The 23,356-nt window shown below is 40.3% G+C and overlaps 1 protein-coding gene across 2 annotated transcripts in view; it reads right to left on the bottom strand.

Annotated features, from left to right (window-relative positions):
- The window catches only part of JADE3 (jade family PHD finger 3), a 166,490-nt gene that overhangs the window by 130,619 nt on the left and 12,515 nt on the right, over positions 1-23,356 (bottom strand). Inside the window, exon 2 of one of the 2 annotated variants that reach the window (XM_064364388.1) lies at positions 22,886-22,973. The exons of the other annotated variant lie outside the window; for it this stretch is intronic. The gene's annotated coding sequence lies outside the window, so the exon portion shown is untranslated. The remainder of the gene's footprint in view (positions 1-22,885; positions 22,974-23,356) is intronic. 2 annotated transcript variants of the gene reach the window in all.

Here is a 23,356-nt window from a genome sequence, read left to right on the forward strand (position 1 = left end):
CAGTAGCTAAACACTGGGTACACACAGACATAAAGATAGGAACAATAAACACTGGGAACTACTAGACGGGGAGAGAGGGAAGGGGAAGGGCTGAAACACTACCTATCAGGTACTATGTTCACTGCCTGGGTAACAGGACCATTTGTTCCCTAAACTTTGATGTCATGCAACATACCCATGTGACAAACCTGTTCATGTACCCTTTCAATCTAAAATAAAAGCTGAAATTATATTTTAAAAATGAAAAAATAAAATTGGTAGTTTCTAGGTTATTTCTTAGGTGACCCACCTAAGCTTAAATTTCAGTGGATAACAAGATGATTCGTGCCTTAAAAAAATCCTTAAATGTATATACAGTATAGATGTAGTTCATTTGGTCTTTGAGATGAAGGGGAGAAGAAGGGAAGAAGTTGGTAACAGCAGGCTATGGACATCTCAATAGACTTCTGATGTCAACTGGCAAGGTGGGTCTACAGGTTCAGAAGAAAGGCTTCTGTAGGGGTAAGGGACAATGTCAGGCTGGGATCCTGGTAAGAGTTGGGCTGTCCTCTTCATTTAAAAATGACCAGCCATTTCCTCCCACTAGCCACAGAGAAACACCCTAACAAAAGAAGCCTACAGAAAGGCAACTAGGTAACTAGACCTATAAAAAGCACAACCCTAGGAAAACATAGAAATATAACCAGGAAAACATATAATTTTAAACAAGAGCCTTTCTTTCCTCCAGTCAATAAAGCCTTCCTAAGTATCTCAGGCAAGGGCCTCAATGCCTCCAACAATCTTCAAATACCTAGGTAGAAACAACTCTGACTTGACTGCCTATCAACCTCTCCTGATCTGATGGGCTAATTTTAATGTGAAATATTGCTGTAGGACTGAAAATGTTTAATATATGTTGATAGACTAGGATTATAATCAGTTAATTCTTATCTTCTAATTTTCTCACGTCTAAGATACTTATTCAAAGAGTAAAGTTTGAATCCTAGCTATCCTTTTCAAACAGTTCAGATCACTGACACTCTAACCCAATTCACTCAAAATTATTATAAACCAGGAGTTAGCAAACTTTTTCTGTAAAGGGCTACCAGTAAATATTTTTTGCTTTGCAGGCTATTTGGTCTGTGTCCTAATCGATTCTGCCATTGTAGTGTAAAAGAAACCGTGGGCAATATGTAAGCCAACAGATGTGGTTGGGTTCCAACAAAATTTCACTTATGGACACTGAAATTTGAATTTCATATAATTTTTACATGTCATGAAATATTTTTCCCCAACCATTTAAAAATGAAAAACCCATTCTTAACTTATAGACTGTACAAAAACAGGTAGCAGACCAGATTTGGCTGGCAAGCCATTGGGTCCTAATTGTGCTCTTACCTAAGATTTGATGCCTTGCTGAAGAAATTGAAAATTTCAGACTTTCCCTGGTAAAAAGTAGGTATTTCCAACCAGTATCTCACCTTGAACTTACATTAAAGTTTCAGCTTGAGGTAGGTGGAAGCTCTATAAGTACACAGCAATACATTATAGTGGAAACAGTACCTGAAAATAAGACCTACAACTTACTAGGTATATGTCAAGCTACAAATCTCACTTATTCTTTCTGGGGCTCAATTCCTTCCATTCTAGTCCATTTCTAACTATCTTCCACATCATTGAAAAGGAGCAAGAGTTACAACTAGAATGCACTAATGTTAAATTCTGTCTAGAATGTATAGCAAATACTTATATATTTCACTGTGCAATTCCCTATGATGCAAAGCCACTTTCAAAAGAAGTCTTTTATCACTATTATTCCAGTCTATTATAGAATCTAGAGCTGACTTACACTTTCAATAGCCTGAACAGTGAAAAAATCCCAACAGAAAAAACAAAACAAAACAAATTAACCCATGTTCAGGCATACTTAAATCAAACCGCTGAAAATAATACAAAAAAAAAAAAATCTTGAAAGCAGCAGCTAGGACTTACCTTATGGGGGTACAACATGTAGAATGACAGTGTATTTTTAATTAGAAACCATGGAGGTCAGGTTGGGTGTGGTGGCTCACACCTGTAACCCCAGTACTTTGGGAGGCCAAGGTGGGTGGATCACTTGAGGTCAGGAGTTTGAGAGCAGCCTGGCAAATATAGTGAAACCTCATCTCTACTAAAAATACAAAAAATTAGCTCGGCATGGTGGCACGCACCTGTAGTCCCAGTTACTCAGGAGGCTGAGGCAGGAGAATCACTTGAACCCGGAGGCAGAGGCTGCAGTGAGCTGAGATGGTGCCACTGCACTCTAGCCTGGGTGACAGAGCAAGATGACATCTCAAAAAAGAAACCAAGGAGGTCAGAAGGAAGTGTCACAACATGTTTGAAGTGCTGGGGAAAAAAATGTCAACAAAGAATTCTATATTCAGCAAAAAAGTCCTTCAGAAATGAGAATTTATAGCCAGCAGACCTGCTCTAAACGAACTGCTAGGGGATGTTCTTCAGATAATTGGTAAATGATACCAGAATGAAACTTAGAACATTAGGAATGAAAGAAGAGCAACATAAATGGTGACTATTTGGATAAATGCAATAGACTATCCTCCTTTTGAGTTCTTTAAAATATGTTTGGTGGCTGACAGCAAAAATATTAACAATGTGTGAAGGAATTTTCAATAGGTATGGTTGTATATAAGACAACTATGACATAAAGAAAGGAGGGTAAAGGGACCTATAGGGTGGTAAGGTTTCTTAATTCCTCTTGAAGTAGTACTGACTCTAAGTAGACTGTGTAAAATTATGTATATTATAATGCCTAGAACAACCACAAAAAAACAAAGAGATAACTAAAAAAAAAATCACAGTACATAAAAATGTAGTAACACTAAAAATGTTCATATAACTAAAAGAAGGCAGGAAAATGGGAAAAAAGAGGAAATCAAAACAGAGATATCAAAAATAAAAAATAAATTGATAGATATAAAACAACCATATCAAAAATAACATTAAATGTAATGGTCTAAACATTACAATTTAAAGACAAATTGTCAGAGTTTTAAAACATGACTCAACTACACACAATCTGTAAGAAAATCACTTCAAACATAATGATATAAAGTAGGTGAAAAGCAAAAGAATAGAAAAAGATATGTGATGCAAACACTGATCAAAAGGAACAATTTCTTTTTATTATTTATTTATTTATTTGAGATGCAGTCTTGCTCATCACCCAGGCTGGAGCACAGTGGTGTGATCTCAGCTCACTGCAACCTCTGCCTCCCGGGTTTAAATAATTCTCCGGTCTCAGCTCCCAAGTAGCTAGAATTACAGGAGCCCACTATCACGCTCAGCTACTTTTTGTATTTTTGATATAGATGGGGTTTTACCATGTTGGCCAGACTGGTCTCGAACTCCTGACCTCAGGTGATCCGCCCACCTTGGCCTCCCCCAAAGTGCTGGAATTGAGCCACCACGCCTGGCCAAAAGAAACAATTTAGAACAAAGAAAATCACAAAGATAAAGAGGGATGCAGCGGGACATGACATAATGTTAAAAGGATTAACACATCCAAAAGACTTAACAATCCTAGAGGTGTAAACACTTAGTGTTTCAAAATATGTGAAGCAAAAACTGTAAGATTCAAAATAATTTAAAAAAAATCCAATGACACTTGGATGTTTCAACACTAATTAATACACAGAACTAGGAGGATCCAAGATGGCCGATTAGGAGCAGCTCAGGATTGCAGCTCCCAGTGAAAGCGCAGAGGGTGAGTGGACGCCGCATTTCCAGACGGATTTTTATTGCCCACAGACCAGGAGATTCCCAGGTGGAGGAGCCCCATGGGTCACCAGCGTGGCTGGTTTGGCTGGCGCCCCAGGGTAGCGGTTCTCCATACAAAATACACGGGTCCAGGCACCGTTTTAGCTGGCGACTGGAGCTCCGGGAAGGTAGAGTCACCCATTCATCTGATTAAAAAGGGGACTGAAACAGGGAGCTAGGCCAGGAGATTCCTGGGCAAAAAAATGCCGCGAATCTCAGCACCGCTGTTTCAGCCGGCGCAGTGGGTCACTGCACAGGAAATCACACAGATCCTGGCGCCTTTTCAACAGGCGACTGGAACACCTGGGAGAGAGTCGACCATTCAACTAAAAAAAAAAATGCTCTGAGGCAGGGAGCCAGGTGATCAGGCTCGGCTGGTCCCACTCCCACAAAAAAAACAGCAATTGGAAATGCTCTGGGTTGAGACTTTCACAGCAAGCACAGCTGAACCCGGGAAGGTCCAGCTCTGTGGGGGAGGGGCGTCCGCCATTACCGAGGCACTCCATCACTACGGAAGTAGGCCGCCATTGCTGAGGCAGCCCGCCATTGCCGAGGCAAGCCGCCACTACAGAGAGAGTCCGCCATTACAGAGGTGGGCTGGCTTTGCCGAGCCCGTATAAACAGGACTGCAGGGAAGTTCACATGGCAGCTGGGCGGAGCCCACAGCAGCTCAGCAAAGCCTCTGCAGGCAGACAGTGACTAGGCTGCCTCCTTGCTAGGCAGGGCAGCCCTGATAAAAAGGGAGCAGCACAACGGAAACTCATAAATAAAGCCTTAACTACCTGGGACAGAGCACCTGGGGAAAAAAAAGGGGGGGCTATGAGTTCTGCTGCAGCAAACTTAAACGTACCTGCCCAGCAGCTCTAAATGAACAACGGAGATCACAGCTCAGCACTTGAGCTCCTATAAAGGACAGACTGTCTCCTCAAGCAGCTCTCTGACCCCCATATATCCACAGAGTCACCTCATAAAGGAGAGTTCCGACTGACATTTGGCGGGTATCCTTCTGGGACAAAGATAACAGAAGAAGAAACTGGCAGCAACCCTTACTGTTCTGCAGCTGCTGCAGGCGATCGCCAGGCAAGCAGGGCCTGTAGTGGACCTCAGCAGTCCTACAGCAGAGGGGCCAGACTGTTAGAAGGAAAACTAAGAAACAGAAGGAAATAACTTCATCATCAACAAACTGGACGTCCACACAGAGACCCAATCTGAAAGTCAACAACTTCAAAGACGACAGGTGGATAAATCCACAAAGATGGGAAGAAACCAGCACAAACAGGATGAAAGCACCCGAAACCAGAACGCCTCTCCTCCTACAAGGGATCACAACTCCTCACACCAGCAAGGGAACAAGGCAGGATGGAGAATGAGTGTGATGAACTGACAGAGCAGGCTTCAGAAGGTGGGTAATAAGAAACTTCTGTGAGCTAAAAGAACATGTTCTAACCCAATGCAAAGAAACTAAGAACCGTGAAAAAATATTTGATGAAATGCTAACGAGAATGGACAACTTAGAGAGGAATATAAGTGAATTGATGGAGCTGAAAAACACAACACGAGAACTTCGTGAAGCATGCACAAGTTTCAACAGCCGAATTGACCAAGCAGAAGAAAGGATATCAGAGGTCGAAGATCAACTCAATGAAACAAAACGAGAAGGCAAGATTAGAGAAAACAGGGTAAAAAGGAATGAACAAAGTCAACAAGAAATATGGGACTATGTGAAAAGGCCTAATCTACGTTTGATAGGTGTACCTGAATGTGACGAAGAGAATGAATCCAAGCTGGAAAATACTCTTCAGGATATCATCCAGGAAAACTTCCCCAACCTAGCAAGGCAGGCCAATATTCAAGTCCAGGAAATACAGAGAACACCACAAAGATATTCCTCAAGAAGAGCAACCCCAAGGCACATAATCGTCAGATTCACCAGGGTTGAAATGAAGGAGAAAATGCTAAGGGCAGCCAGAGAGAAAGGTCGGTTACCCACAAAGGGAAGCCCATCAGACTCACAGCAGATCTCTCAGCAGAAACCCTACAAGCCAGAAGAGAGTGGGGGCCAACATTCAACATCCTTAAGGAAAAGAACTTTCAACCTAGAATTTCATATCCAGCCAAACTAAGCTTCATAAGTGAAGGAAAAATAAAATCCTTTGTGAACAAGCAAGTACTCAGAGACTTCATCACCACCAGGCCTGCTTTACAAGAGCTCCTGAAATAGGCACTAAACATAGAAAGGAACGACCAGTACCAGTCACTCCAAAAACATACCAAATGGCAAAGAGCATCAACACTATCAACAAACTGCATCAACTAACGGGCAAAACAGCCAGCTAGTATCAAAACGGCAGGATCAAATTCACACATAACAATATTAACCCTAAATGTAAATGGGCTAAATGCCCCAATCAAAAGACACAGACTGGCAAATTGGATAAAAACCCAAAACCCATCGGTGTGCTGTATCCAGGAAACCCATCTCACATGCAAGGATACACAAAGTCTCAAAATAAAGGGATAGAGGAAGATTACCAAGCAAATGGAGAGCAAAAAAAAGCAGGAGTTGCAATTCTCGTCTCTGATAAAATAGACTTTAAACCAACAAAGATCAAAAGTGACAAGGAAGGACATTACATAATGGTAAAAGGATCAGTGCAACAAGAAGAGCTAACGATCCTAAATATATATGCACCCAATACAGGAGCACCCAGATACATAAGGCAAGTTCTTAATGACTTACAAAGAGACTTAGACTCCCACACAATAATAGTGGGAGACTTTAACACCCCGTTGTCAATATTAGACAGATCAACGAGACAGAAAATTAACAAGGATATCCAGGACTTGAACTCAGACCTGGACCAAGGAAACCTAATAGACATTTACAGAACTCTCCACCCCCAAATCCACAGAATATACATTCTTCTCAGCACCACATCACACCTACTCTAAAACTCACCACATAATTGGAAGTAAATCACTCCTCAGCAAATGCAAAACAACGGAAATCTTAACAGTCTCTCAGACCACGGTGCAATCAAGTTAGAACTCAGAATTCAGAAACTAACTCAGAACTGCACAGCTTCATGGAAACTGAACAACTGGCTCTTGAATGTTGACTGGATAAACAATGAAATGAAGGCAGAAATAAAGATGTTCTTTGAAACCAACGAGAACGAAGACACAACATACCAGAATCTCTGGGACACATTTAAAGCAGTCTCTAGAGGAAAACATATAGCAATGAATGCCCACATGAGAAGCAAGGAGAGATCTAAAATTGACACCCTATCATCAAAATTGAAAGAGCTAGAAGAGCAAGATCAAAAAAACTCAAAACCTAGCAGAAGACAAGAAATAACTAACATCAGAGCAGAACTGAAGGAGATAGAGACACAAAAAACCCTTCAAAAAATCAATAAATCCAGGAGCTGGTTTTTCGAAAAGATCAACAAAATAGACCACTAGCCAGATTAATAAAAAAGAAGAGAGAGAATAATCAAATAGATGCAATAAAAAACGATAAAGGGGATATCACCACAGATTCCATAGAAATTCAAACCATCATCAGAGATTATTATTTTTTTTTTTTTGAGACGGAGTTTCACTCTCGTTACCCAGGCTGGAGTGCAATGGTGCGATCTCCGCTCACCGCAACCTCCGCCTCCTGGGTTCAGGCAATTCTCCTGCCTCAGCCTCCCGAGTAGCTGGGATTACAGGCATGTGCCACCATGCCCAGCTAATTTTTTGTATTTTTAGTAGAGACGGGGTTTCACCATGTTGACCAAGATGGTCTCGATCTCTTGACCTCGTGATCCACCCGCCTCGGCCTTCCAAAGTGCTGGGATTACAGGTGTGAGCCACCGGGCCTGGCCCATCAGAGATTATTACAAACAACTCTATGCACATAAACTAGTAAACCTGCAAGAAATGGATAAATTCCTGGACACTTGCATCCTCCCAAGCCTAAACCAGGAAGAAGTCAAAACCCTGAATAGACCAATAACAAGGTCTGAAGTCGAGGCAGCAATTAAGAGCCTACCACCCAAAAAAAGCCCAGGTCCAGATGGGTTCACAGCTGAATTCTACCAGACATACAAAGAAGAGCTGGTACCATTCCTTCTGAAACTATTCCAAATAATCCAAAAAGAGGGAATCCTTCCCAAATCATTTTATGAGATCAACATCATCCTGATACCAAAACCCGGCAGAGACTCAGCAAGAAAAGAAAACTTCAGGCCAATATCCATGATGAATACTGATGCAAAATCTTCAATAAAATACTCACAAGCCGATTGCAACAGCACATCAAAAAGCTTATCCACCATGATCAAGTAGGATTCATCCTGGGGATGCAAGCCTGGTTCAACATATGCAAGTCTATAAATGTAATTCACCACATAAACAGAACCAAAGACAAAAACCACATGATTATCTCAATTGATGCAGAGAAGGCCTTTGACAAAATTCAACAGCCCTTTATGCTAAAAACCCTCAATAAACTACGTATCGACGGAACGTATCTCAAAATAATAAAAGCTATTTATGACAAACCAACAGCCAGTATCATACTGAATGGGCAAAAACTGGAAGCATTCCCTTTGAAATCTGGCACTAGACAAGGATGCCCTCTCTCACCACTCCTATTCAATATAGTACTGGAAGTTCTAGTCAGAGCAATCAAGCAAGAAAAAGAAATAAAGGGTATTCAATTAGGAAAGGAGGAAGTCAAATTGTCTCTATTTGCAGATGACATGATTGTATATCTAGAAGACCCCATCGTCTCGGCCCAAAAGCTCCTGAAACTGATAAGCGACTTCAGTAAAGTCTCAGGATACAAAGTCAATGTGCAAAAATCACAAGCATTCCTATACAGCAATAACAGACTTAAAGAGAGCCAAATCAAGAACGAACTGCCATTCACAATTGCTACAAAGAGAATAAAATACTTAGGAATACAACTAAGAAGGAACGTAAAGGACCTCCTCAAGGAGAACTATAAGCCACTGCTCAGTGAAATAAGAGAGGACACAAACAGATGGAGAAACATTCCATATTCATGGTTAGGAAGAATCAATATCGTGAAAATGGCCATACTGCCCAAAGTAATTTATAGATTCAACGTTATCCCCATCAAGGTACCAATGACCTTCTTCACAGAACTGGAAAAAACCACCTTAAACTTCATATGGAACCAAAAGAGAGCCCGCATAGCCAAGTCAATTCTAAGCAAAAAGAACAAAGTGGGAGGCATCACACTACCGGACTTCAAACTATACTACAAGGCTACAGTAATCAAAATGGTATGGTACTGGTACCAAAACAGAGATATAGACCAACGGAACAGAACAGAGGCCTCGGAGGCAACACAACATATCTACAACCATCCGATCTTTGACAAACCTGACAAAAACAAGCAATGGGGAAAGCATTCCCTGTTTAATAAATGGTGTTGGGAAAACTGGCTAGCCATGTGCAGAAAGCAGAAACTGGACCCTTTCCTGACATCTTACACTAAAATGAATTCCAGATGGATTAAAGACTTAAACATAAGACCTAACACCATAAAAACTCTAGAAGAAAATCTAGGCAAAACCATTCAGCACATAGGCGTAGGCAAGGACTTCATGACTAAAACACCAAAATCATTGGCAACAAAAGCCAAAATTGATAAATGGGAGCTAATCAAACTCCATAGCTTCTGCACGGCAAAAGAAACAGTCATTAGAGTGAATCGGCAACCAACAGAATGGGAAAAAATTTTTGCAGTCTACCCATCTGACAAAGGGCTGATATCCAGAATTTACAAAGAACTAAAACAGATTTACAAGAAAAAAACAAGCTCATTCAAAAGTGGGCGAAGGACATGAACAGACACTTTACAAAAGAAGACATACATGAGGCCAACATATGAGAAAATGCTCATCATCACTGGTCATTAGAGAAATGCAAATCAAAACTACATTGAGATACCATCTCACACCAGTTAGAATGGCGATCATTAAAAAATCTGGAGACAACAGATGCTGGAGAGGATGTGGAGAAATAGGAACACTTTTATACTGTTGGTGGGAGTGTAAATTAGTTCAACCGTTGTGGAAAACAGTGTGGCGATTCCTCAAGGACCTAGAAATAGAAATTCCATTTGACCCAGCAATCCCATTACTGGGTATATATCCAAAGGATTATAAATCATTCTACTATAAGGACACGTGCACACGAACGTTCACTGCAGCACTGTTTACAATAGCAAAGACCTGGAACCAACCCAAATGCCCATCGATGATAGACTGGACAGGGAAAATGTGGCACATATACACCATGGAACATTATGCAGCCATAAAAAACGATGAGTTCGTGTCCTTTGTAGGGACACGGATGAACCTGGAAACCATCATTCTTAGCAAACTGACACAAGAACAGAAAATCAAACACCGCATGTTCTCACTCATAGGTGGGTGTTGAACAAAGAGAATACATGGACACAGGGAGGGGAGTATCACACACTGGGGTCTCTTGGGGGGAAATAGGGGAGGGACAGCAGGGGGTGGGGAGTTGGGGAGAGATAGCATGGGGAGAAATGCCAGATATAGGTGAAGGGGAGGAAGGCAGCAAATCACGCTGCCATGTGTGTACCTATGCAACAAATTTGCATGTTCTTCACATGTACCTTATAACCTAAAATGCAATAAAAATATATATATGTATACATATATATATAGAACTAGTAGACAGAAAATCAGCAAAAATATACAAAAACTGAACACCATCATTAACCAAGTGTTGTTACCTGACATATACAGAACAATTCACTCCAAAATAGCAGAATACATGTTCTTTCAACAAGATAGACCATATCCCAGGTCATAAAACAAACCTTCCAAAATACAAAATAATCGAAATCGTAAAAAGCATGTTCCCTGATCATAAAATAATTAAAGTAAGAATCAACAACAGAGACATAAGAGGAAGATCTCCAAACACTTGGATGTTAGACAGCATATATTTAAATAATCCACGAATCAAAGAGAAACTTTCAAGAGAAATTAGAAAATATTTTGAATTCAAGAAAACCAAAAATATAATATAACCCGTTTTGTGGACTACAGCTGTAACAATGCTTAGAGGGAAATTTATAGGATTAAATTCTCCTTTAGGAGGATAAAGGGTCTCAAAAAGCAATCTACACTTCTACCTTAGGGAACTATAAAAAGAAGAGCAAAATAAATCCAAAGGAAGATGATTAGGAAATAGTCGAGATAAAGGACTAAACAGAAAAACAACAGAAAAATCAATGAAGCCAACAGTTGGTTCTTTGAAAAGATCAACAACATTGACAAACCTCTAGCACAACTGAAAAGAAAAAAGAACACGCAATTTACTAATATCAAGAACGAAAGAGGGGATATCACTACCGATTGTGCAGATATTAAAAGGATAATAAATGGATACTATGAACAACTCTATACACATAAATTAGACAACTTAAATAAAATGGAGCAATCCCCTGAAAACCACAAACTACTAAAACTATTTGAAAATGAAATAAATAACCTGAATACTCCCTAACTACTAAGGAAACTGAATTCAAAGTTTAAAACCTTTTAAAAAAGAAATGCCCAGACCCAGATGATTTTACTGGCAAATTCCAACAAACATTACAAAAAAAAAATTTCTACAGGATCCTTCCAGAATATGGGAAAGGAAGGAGGGAAGCTTTCCCAACTCATCTTATGAAGCCTTGATACTAAACACAGGCAATAGGGTACAATAAGAGACAACTAGAGACCAATATCCCTCATGAACACAGAAACAAACACCCCCAACAAAATATTAGCAAATCTAACAGCAATATGTAAAAATAATAATATCCTTCAATCAACTGGGGTTTATCCTAAAAATGTAAGGGAGGTTGGGTTCAGTGTCCAAAAACCAGTGTATTCTTGGGAGGCCAAGGTGGGCAGATCACCTGAGGTCAGGAGTTCAAGATCAGCCTGGCCAACATGGTAAAACGCATCTCTATTAAAAATACAAAAATTAGCCAGGCATGGTAGCACACACCTGTAATCTCAGCTACTCAGGAGGCTGAGGCAGGAGAATTGCCTGAACCCAGGAAGTGGAGGTTGTAGTGAGCCAAGATCATGCCACTGCACTCCAGCGTGGGCAACAGAGTGAGACTCCATCTCCCAAAAAAAAAAAAAAAAAAAAATCAATGTATTCAACCACATTAAGTCTAACAAAAGAAAAACAGCTAAGCATGGTGGCTCACATCTGTAATCTCAGGAGGTCAAGGCTTTAGCCCAGGAAGTCAAGGCTGCAGTGAGCCGTGTTCATGCCACTGCACTGGGTGATGGAGGGAAACCCTGTCTCAAAAACAAAAAAACCAAAAAACCAAAAAAACAAAAAAGCTGAAAGACTTAAAGGAGAACAAGAAAAAGATGCCCCCTTCTCATGACTCCTATTCAACATCATACTGGAAGTATCAGCCTGTATAACAAGGCAGTGGTCCCCAACCTTTTTAGATTCTCATAAGGAGTGTGCAACCTAGATCCTTCACATGAGCAGTTCACAATAGGGTTTGTGCTCCTATGAGAATCTAATGCAACCGCTGATCTGATAGGAGGTGGAGCTCAGGCAGCAATGCTGGCTTGCCCACTGTTCACCTCCTCCTGTGTGGCCTGGTTCCTAATAGGCCACAGACTGGTAAGAGTCCACAGACCATTTTTTGTAGATAGAGACAAGCAGATTCTAAAATTTATAAATAACAGCAAAAGAACTAGAATAGCTAAAAACACTTTTTAAAAAGAATAATAATAATGGAGGAATCATACTAATTGAATTTAAGACTTACTATAAAGCTATAGTAATCAAGATAGTGGTACTGGCAAAGTGCTTAAAAACAGACCAACAAGCTGGGCATGGTGGCTCACGCCTGTAATCCCAGCACTTTGGGAGGTCGAGGCAGGTAGATCACTTCAGGTCAGGAGTTCGAGACCAGCCTGGCCAACATGGCAAAACCCCGTCTCTATTAAAAACACAAAATAGCCGGGCATGGTGGAGGGCACCTGTAATCCCAGCTACTCAGGAGGCTGAGGCACGAGAATCGCTTGAACCTGGGAGGTAGAGGTTGCAGTGAGATGAGATTGCACCACTGCACACTCCAGTCTGGGCGCCAGAGTGAGACTCTGTCTTAAAACAAACAAACAAACAAACAAAAAAACAGAACAAAAGAGAGTCCAGAAACTGACCCACATAAATATAGGCAACTGATTTTCAACAAGATGTAAAAGTAAATTAAAGACATCCATATACACAAAAATAGACCTTCAACTGAACCTCACTCCATTCACAAAGATTAACTCAAAATAGACATAAATATAAATATAAAGTTATAAAACTTTTATAAGCAAGTTTTTATAATAAAACATAGAAGGCCAGGCATAGTGGATCACGCCTGTAATCCCAGGACTTTGGGAAGCCAAGGTGAGTGGATCGCTTGAGGTTAGCCAGGTGTGGTGGTGTGCACCTGTAGTCCCAGCTATTTGGGAGGCTGAGGCATGAGAATCGCTTTAATCTGGGAGGCAGAGATTGCAGTGAGCCAAGATTGCACCACCCTACTCCAGCCTGGGCGACAGAGCGAGACTCCGTCCAAAAAAAAAAAAAAAAATTAAAATCTTGCTTAGTGAATGACACCATTAAGACAATGAAAAGTCAGGCTATATACAGAAAACATTTGCTGATAAATCTAATAACCAAAGGATTTTTACCCAGACTATTAGGGAAAAAAAACCTCAAAAACAAGAGTAAGAATCCAACTTAAATAAGCAGAATACTTGAACAAATACTTCTCTGAACAAAAACTTGAGCAAAATACTTCTCCCTGATGGGTTTGATAAAAGTCATGAATCTGTAATTAGTCCAGCATTTTTTTTTAAATTTTAAGGATGGGAACAACACTACTTCCAGCTTTCTACATCCTGGGGGAGAAGCTGGCCAAGCTAATTATTTTTCTAAAACATTTTATTATGAAACATTAAAGAGTGGGTTTTTTGTTTTTAAATAATCACCAGGAAAAGTGGGTTGAAATGTTTTCTTCCACTCCTGTTCCATGTTCTCAACCCACTCCACCCCAACCTCCCTGGTATTTTAAAATTGTGGTTCAGACTTCCTCTGCAGAGGATTCCCTATACTGAACAGGAAGTTGGTACTTTGATCCTTTTGTATGAATGGGAATCATAGCTGGATTACTTTTGAGTTTGAATTTTTATTGTAAGATGTTTCATGCTTCTTTCAATAAAGTTGTCAAGCTGACTCAGAATAAATACCAGAATTTGTGAACCATGTTTTAGCTTGTTCTTGTTTCTCTGCATATTTCAAATTTGTGTATATTTAATATTCAGCGGTCTTACACTGTATATAACTAAGCTTTTGTTAACGTGAAAGAGTTCCACTCTTTTGCATGACTCCATTTTTAGTTCTTTGGTTACTGACAAGGCAGACTGCAACCCTCCATTTGGGCTCTGCTCTCAATTTTTATTCTGGACAACTGCAAGTAAGTGACTGACATTAAGAACGAGTGGAGCTAGTTTTTATAAAGGAGAGGGGGAACATGGGGATTTGAAGGGCCAAGCACAGTGCCCACAACACAATGGCCATTAGCTGTATTTGTTGATTTGATTATGATGTTCAGTAGTATGAAAAGTATTCAAATCTGTTAGAGAAAAAAAGGCTATACATGAGCTACAGCACATTTTACCAAGGCTATTAGATTCTCGAGGCAGCTGATAGCTTATCAATTTTTATTGCTACAATATAGTTATTTTATGGCCATTACTAAAAAAGGCAGATTATAGAAATAGTGTTTAACAAGAAAGGCCCTGTGTGAGTCTGTTTGCTGTGGATCTCCTAAAACAATGTCATCCTCTCGGCTTATAGACACAGAACAGTAACATGATAGGAAAGACCATCAGTTTCTCATTTTGTGAGAGAAGTCCCAGAAAGTCTTTCTGCAGTATTCTTGAGTACCTGTAGAGGTATCCAAAATTATTCCTGTGAAGACCTCTTCAGGTACTAGCATGATCACAAAGTTATTTCAAGGCGCTGGTACAGCATCAAAACCAACAGTCAGTAATGGATTTCAGGGACTGTGTACAGGATGGGTCATGACCCACAGGCAATGTTATAGAATGTTTGGTTGTCAAAATGTAATTTTCAAAATTAAAAACATGACTCATACAAATACAGACTGAATATATGTCAAAGACATTTAACTTATTAGGGAACTAACAACATTTAAAGCTTATTCAAAGAATATTTGAGAGACTTGGTATCTATAGGCACTGAAAGAATGCTCGAATAAAATTGCTAAATTAGGTAGAAAAGTGGTTATGCCCTATAGGCAAGTTAATCTGTAGCCTTTAGTATACTTTCTTCTACCAAACAGAAAACTTTACATCTCTACCAGACAAAAATCTATAAGTTAACATGTTGCTTGAAAAGGTCTTGACTCTAATCATTAGTGAACAGTGAGCCAAAGAAAGATGCAATCCCCTAGAGAACTAAGTAATTCTTGGGTGGGCCTGTCAGCCAATGCTCCAGTATGACACTGAAAGGATATTCAGACATCCCTTTGCTTTAAGTTTTAAGTAATTTCTATTAACAGGAGGCTAATGGTTTATTTTGTATCTAAGTCTTTAAAAGTAAAGTTAAGGTCCTAGGGGGCCACCTTTTAGAACAGTGTGGTAGTGCTTAGGTATTTTTACTTTACATAGGGATTCCAAGACAGTCATTTATTTACCTTTTAAACCAATCATAGAATCTTAGAGGTCAGCTCAGATCCAGCTCTCCTAGTACAAGAATGCTTTCTTTAGCAGCCTTGACTGGTTATCATGAAGCATTTGTATACAAGGAAGAAGGAAACTAACACTGAGTGCCTATTATGTGCAAGTTTATTTTCAAAGGGCCAAATTTATTTTCACATAGTAACATGTTACCTATATATTTAGCCACATTTATCAGATAAGTGAATTTCTTTAGCATAACTGCTTTGATTACACTTTTTAAAATTTATATGTAATTTACCCTTTTTAATGTACAAAGTTTTGACAAATGTACACTATTGTAATTACTACCACAAACAATATATTAAAAAGTTCCATGCATAATTGTTTTTAAAATGTCAATTAAACTACAGGTATTTATTGACTGATGTGTCTGGTAGTCACTGGTTAGTCTTTAAGTGGAGATATGCCAGGGAGTGAGAAAAGGCAGAAGTAAAAGGTATTATGCCTGCCTCCAAAGAATTCCCATAGTTTAATCATTAAAGGCATGGTTTCACATACATGAACCAAGCACAAGATGTAAGAAAACAGGCAATCCACTAGGTAACCATCTGTATGAGATGTGGGCTATAGTCTTGACACTGCTACTATGTGACTTTGAATATGCCATTTATTATTATTTCTTATTTGGGCCTTCCTTTCCTCATTCACGACTAGAAGGGGTGTCTCAATCTCTAAGGTTCCTCCTAATTATAAGCACGTATGATTCAGATAGTAAGGGTTCAGAGTATGGCTAGAGGGCTGGGAAGTTGGGAAGAGCTTTATGGCACTGAGGTGGTCAATGGGTTGACCCCACAGGGTTACAGAATGAGGGTAAGTAGGAGGCATCCAACGTGGCGCTGAGGCGGGGTATAATGAACTGTCTGTCATAGGGCTGTGATGGGAGCAAATGAATGGATGCTGGTCTAGTGGAGCAAAGAATAACTGCAAAGTCTTATTCTGGAATAATGTGTTGAGGTCAAGCTTTGAACTTTTGTGAGAGCCAAGAGGACTGGGAAGTTCACTTGCCTATTAAGCAAAGAGAGGAGTGACACCACAATGACAGTAATCCACAACAGTCTTTTACTGAAAACCTGCCATGGTCATGCCCTCTAGGCCCTGGGTATATAGCAGTACAAACCCGGCCCTTTCAGGTGTTTTTAGTTTTTTTAGATGGAGTCTTGCTCTGTTGCCCATGCTGGAGTGCAGTGGTGCAATCTTGGCTCACTGCAACATCCGCCTCCTGGGTTCAAGCGATTCTCCTGCCTCAGCCTCCCGAGTAGCTGGGACTACAGGTGCACGCCACCATGCCTGGCTAATTTTTCTATTTTTAGTAGTAGAGATGGGGTTTCACCATCTTGGCCAGGCTGGTCTCAAACTCCTGAACTTGTGATCCTCCCGCCTCAGCCTCCCAAAGTGCTGGAATTACAGATGTGAGCCACTACACCCGGTCCAGTTATTTACTGCTATGTAATTCACCCAAAAATTTAGTAGCTTAAAATAATAACCATTTGGCTGGGTGCAGTGGCTCATGCCTGTAATCCCAGCACTTTGGGAGGCTGAGGCAGGTGGATCACGAGGTCAGGAGTTCAAGATCAGCCTGGCCAAGATGGTGAAACCCCATCTCTACTAAAAATACAAAAAAAAAAAAAAAAAAAACTAGCTGGGCATGGTGGCAGATGCCTGTAATCCCAGCTACTCAGGAGGCTGAGGCAGAGAACTGCTTGAACCTGGGAGGCAGAGGTTGCAGTGAGCCAAGATTGCGCCACTGCACTCCAGCCTTTCTGGGGTCCCTCATATGGTTACAGTCATCTGGCAATGTGACTAGGGCTGAATGTTCTAAGACAGCTTCACTCACATATCTGATGGCTGAGTGTTGACTGGATCGATCTCTCCCTCTCCACACCATATCTCTTCCACCAGCAGGTTAGCTGGGGTTTCCTCATGTGGTTGCCTCAGAACAGAGAACAAGAGGGAAGCTACAAGACTTCTTAAGACCTAGGCTCAGAAGTCATCTGGAGTTACTTGTGCCATATTTTACTGGCCAAAGCAAGTCACAAGGATAGCCCAGATTCAAGGAGTAGAGAAACAGACTCCACCTCTTGTTCGGAGGATCTGCAAAGTCACACTCTAAGTGTATATCCAGAGATGAAAGGACATTGTAGCCATTAAGTACTCTACCACACCATCCCATCTTGGTAAATGAGTGTTGAGCACGTTTAGTCCTATAGGGCTTCAGAGGTGGAAGAAATCACTGTGGTGAAAAGATGAGCTTTTCCCTGGGTCCTGAAGAACACACAGGATGAAACAAACCCAGGGCAATGTGGAGAACACTGAGGCAGAGGCAGACAGTCAGAATGACTCATGGTATGTTTAGACCCTAGTGAATACGTGTTTGGATAGAGTGGCTAGAGAAAAGTATTTGAGAGGAGTCAAGGATAGCGGGAAAGATTATGACTGGGTGTGGGGTACCTTGAATGTCAGGTTCTAGGGAGTACACACACTACTTACTGTGGAATGCAGTGCAGAGCAGAGGTCAGTGGTAGCCTAGTGGTGAGGGTGGGGAACAAGGGTAGAGTGAAGAAGCCTTTCAAGTCTGCATCTTTATGGACAGCAGTCCAGAAGTTGAGTTGGACTTGGAATATGGTGGCACAGAGATTATGGGAAGAAAGCAGCCTAGAGACAGTTACCCTAAAGGCAACTGTCTACATGGAGTCTCCTTAAGAGGCTAAAGGGCATAACTGGAACTCTTTCAAGTAAGTTTATTTAGAAGTCTAAAAAAGTTTCTTCTTGCATCTTAACTTTTCCAATCCATAAAGAAAGAAAAACAGTTTCTTCTGGATTTATATTAGTTATCCTAGAGAGAGCTCAATTTAAGCTCAACACACACATACACAAACACCCCTCTCCTGCATAAGTTTCATGTGACACGAGTAGGATACAGCTGTTTATAGTCAAAAGTTTTGTCTAGATTTGAAAAGACAAAATTGCCGGTGTTAACACTGTAAGTGGGCAAGGAATCACGGGGAAGACTAGAAACCAAAATGGAGCCAGGGAAAAGCTGTCTGCAATCTATACCCTGAAGCCACACTTTACCCAGGCAGACTGTATAGCCACATTTTTCACAATGGTAGCATGGCAAAGCAGCAGTTTTCTTCTGACAATCTGCAAAATGTATATTTCTTTTCTAAACTATCGTTTTCCACAGGAAGTATATGGCCATTAGACCATGATACATGCAGCTGGGCACAGTGGCTCACACTTGTAACCTCAGCACTTTGGGAAGCTGAGGCAAAAGGATCACTTGAGGCCAGGAATTTAAGACCAGCCTACACAATACAGTGAGACCCTGACTCTACAAAACAAAACAAAAGAAAACAAAACAAAAAAACCATTTAATTAGCTAGGCAGGGTAGTGTGCATCTGTAGTCCTAGCTACTCAGGAGGCTGAGGTATAACGATTGCTTGAGCCCAGGAGTTCGAGGTTACAGTGAGCTATGAGAGCACCATTGTACTCCAGCCTGGGTGACAGAGTGAAATCCTGTCTTTAAAGAAAAAAACCAAAAACACAAATAAGAACATGCTATATATAATTTGTTTACACAAAATGATAATCGACATTTGGTTTGTTAATTGAATAGTAGGCAGCAAGTCTCCTTCAGGTATTTGTGCAGAGAACTTGAGGGTTTTCTATCACTGTCTAGCTGTATACCTGCAAGTCACGTGTATACAAATAGGTCACAGAGTAAGGAATTATGGCATTAGGTGCCAAAGTGAATAGAAAAGACAAGACTTAATGAGGAAATATGTAGAAAAGGATGGCATCCAAAAGAGTAGAGTTGGGGGTAGTGGGAAATCTCTCGCTGAGACAGAATTTATAGGAATTTGGAAGAACTGGCCCAGGCAGGATTGGCAGGGCAAAGAGGGAAGGATGTTCCTGCTGTGAGGAAAGGTTCCAGGTAAACATGAGTGTTGGATTGTTGATGGTGCCAGGGAGGGAAGGCAGTGCAGAAACAGTCCAGAGATGACATCTCTAAGATAATGTGCTCAAGACTTCTTGTTCCACTCAGTTCTCCTGAAATCCCAGGTAAAGAAATGTCACAGTTGATGTACTGTGCCATGCGAAAACATTACAAAATGATGAACAGACAATAAAAGAACATTTAGGCTCCTTATCGCACACACTGAATTGCATCTACTGCCTGGTGAGTGAATGGGTAGTTTTCTGTGCATACGTCATAGGATAGGGGAAAATTTTCCAGAGGAAAACGTATCCTCTCTGCCCTTGGTGCCCACTCAGACTGAGCCAGACCATACCATGTGGCAGTTAATGCAAGAAAGGGTCTCCACTGCATTTTCTAATGGTATAGTGCTCTAGGGCAAGACTTAAGTGAGAGCATGCTGAGTTTTTCTGTAATTCCGACCTCAATGTGTTCCTCAAAATTGGGGAAATTCAGCCAGGCGCAGTGGCTTCCACCTGTAATCCCAGCACTTTGGGAGACTAAGGCAGGTGGATCTCTCGAGCTCAGGAGTTTGAGACTAGCCTGGGCAATATGGTTAAACCCCATCTTTACAAAAAAAAAAAAAAATACAAAAATTAGCTGGGCGTAGTGGTGCATGCCTGTAGTCTCTACTACTTGGGAGACTGAGGTAGGAGGATTGCTTGAGCCTGGGAGGCAGAGGCGAGCCAAGATCGTGCCACTGCACTCCAGCATGGGCCACAGAGTGAGACTCTGTCTCAAAGAAAAAAAAAAGAGGGATTTACTGTAAAAAGATGTGTTTTAAAATAAAATTTGAGAAATCACAGATGGCTAATATCATGGAAACTCCAAGAAATCAGGCCTTGTCAGCATCCTCAACAGTTAGCTTTTTTTTTAAAAAAAAAAAAAAGTATAATAATAAAGTTTAGTGATTATACAAAGTACCTGTTTTGTGGGGAGGTACTCAGGTTTATACAATTGAAGAGTGCCTAGGTTGGGACTTAGTATATAATACAGCAAGCATTCAGTAAGTGTTCACTGATTCTGAGCTACTTTTTGCAGCTTCCTACATGCAATATAGCAATGTACTCAATTTTTGGTGAATATGATTCTTCAATGTTGAGAGGGCAAGTCAAACCACCAAAATTGGGCATCCGGTCCAACCTTTGGACATTATACAAGACTCTCATACATCTATGTTCCTAAACCTTTTCATCACTGAGGACTTCTAAAATTTTCCCCACAGACAGCATATTTTGAAGGCTTGCCTACCAAACACACCACACTTATAGATTACTTAATTTCTCCACTTTAATTCATCAAAGATGAATGTTTCTCCCAAAAAAGGTTCTATTAAACATGAGATAATATTTAATATGTCATACATTGCTCAGCATTTTGTCCTTAATATGTCATTTATTCCACACAACAGTACCAGTGGTTAACTTCATTTTACAAATGAGGAAATGAGACACAAAGAGGTTAAACTCACTCAAAGCTGCACAGCTAGCAAAAAGAAAAAGCTGGATTCAAACTTGGGTCTCTGCTACTCTATCCATTCTAGCATTCAAACTCTAGCTAACTAGTTTTACCATGAATGGTAGTATAATTCTCACAATCTTACTCCCAGGTATTTACCCTAGAGAAATGCAACCTTATATGCACACAAACACATGTATATGAATTTTTATAACAGCTATACTCAATCACCAAAAACTGGAAACGACTCAAATGCCCTCCATTGGTGAATGATTAAACAAGCTGTGGTATATTTGGACAATGGAATACCACTCAGCAATAAAAAGGAACAAACCATTGATATACACAACTTGAATGAATCTCAAAAGCATTACCCTGAAAGAGAAAAACAAGACTCAAAAGATTACATACAGTTTGACTCCATTTATGTGATATTCTCAAAATGACAAAACTGTAGCGACAGAACACAGATTACTGGCTACCAGAGGTTAGGGTGGAAAGAGTATGATTAAAGAGTCAGCACAAAGGAATTTTTTGGGGCAATGGAACTGTTCTGCACCTTGATTGTGGTGGATTGTGGTGGTGGCTGAATTGATCTATATATGTGTTAAAAATCCACAGAACCGGGTCAGGCATGGTGGCTCATGCTTGTAATCCCAGCACTTTGGGAGGTCAACGTGGGAGGATCACTAGAGCCCAGGAGTTCGAGACCAGCCTAGGCAACACAATGAGACCTCGTCTCTACAAAAAAACTAAAAAATTAGCTGGGTGTGGTGATGTATGCCTGTAGACCTAGCTATTCAGGAGGCTGAGGTAGGAGGATTTCTTGAGCCCAGGAGTTCAAGGCTACAGTGAGCCACAACTGTCACACTCCACCTTGGACAACAAAGTGACACTTTGTCTTAAAAAAAATCCACAGAACCATACATAACCCCAAAAAAGTCCATCCTACTGTACCATTTTTTTTAAGTCAATAGGCCAGGTGCAGTGGCTCAGGCCTATAATCCCAGCACTTTGGGAGGCTGAGGCAGGAGGACTGCTTGAGCCCAGGAGTTCAAAACCCAGCCTGGGCAACACAGTAAGGTCCCATCTCTTAAAAAAAACTTTAAAAATTAGCTTGGCATAATGGTGCACACCTGTAGTCCTAGCTACTCAGTAGGCTGAGGTGGGAGGAACACTTGAGCTCAGGAGTTTGAGGCTGCAGTTAGCTATGATAGTGCCAGTGCACTCCAGCCTGGGTGATGGAGTGAGACCCTGACTCTCAAAAAAAAAAAAAAAAAAAAAGTCAATAGGTCATTTTTTTGGTCAGTACTAATTTCTGTGTTTCCCATTTACTACAACACTTCCACTAACCACTAATGATAGGATTTAAAAATTAAGATAGCTATACTATAAGGTGAAACAAAGAACCATTATCAGGCCATACATCCCCACTGAATAACAGTCATCTCTTTCTAAGCATTCCTTAAAAGTTAAATTTGAGAGCTTATTCCCTTAAAAATAAAAGTATTTTACTAAATTATTAGATGGCATATAACAATTTGTACAAACAGAAACAGTAATCAAAATTAACCCTGGGAAGGAGAATGTCAAGAACGTTGATAGGATGAGAATATCAAGAACAACCATGGCTCCTTCTACGATTTTTCAGTTTTTGCTAGGATGCACTCATGTATCATTAGTATAAAAATAAAATTCTTAAAAGAATAAAAAATCCTTCTAGATTGAAATGGAGATATTTTGCAAGTTGTAATATCCTTCCCTCCATGGGGTTTCCACTGCCCTTGGGGACCCCTTGGTTATTCCACTTACCAAGTCAGGTTTGTATTCTACTCAATACCTAGTGCCTCACTCATAGCACAGTGAGCACTCAACAAATGTCTGCTGAAGCGAACAGCACCTGGCAATATGGAGAACAAAAATGACAAAAACATGGTCACTAACAAAATCTATAACCTAAATAGACAAAATTATGCTCTAATTTTGAGTGATGCAAATTACTGAGTGCTAATGACATATTCAAAAACTATAAAGGCATACATTGAATTAAGTGAGCAAGACAAACATATAACGTAAGTTGTGTAGAGGTATTTTAAGCTTAAAATAGAAACCAAACTAGAATCAATTATTCTGGCTCCCTAGCCATAAAACCATAAAATTCAAGACAGTAAGAAAAATAAAAATAAAGGAAAACTAACCTGTACTAAGTTTCTATGTGCCATGCACTGCATTAGACATTTATATAGTTTACAACTTTCAGGTTTCAGCTTGGGCATACAAAGT

Source organism: Aotus nancymaae, unplaced genomic scaffold, assembly GCF_030222135.1.
Source record: "Aotus nancymaae isolate 86718 unplaced genomic scaffold, 86718_ANA_hifiasm-v0.15.2.pri h1tg000058l, whole genome shotgun sequence".
Classification (NCBI taxonomy): Eukaryota; Metazoa; Chordata; class Mammalia; order Primates; family Aotidae; genus Aotus; species Aotus nancymaae.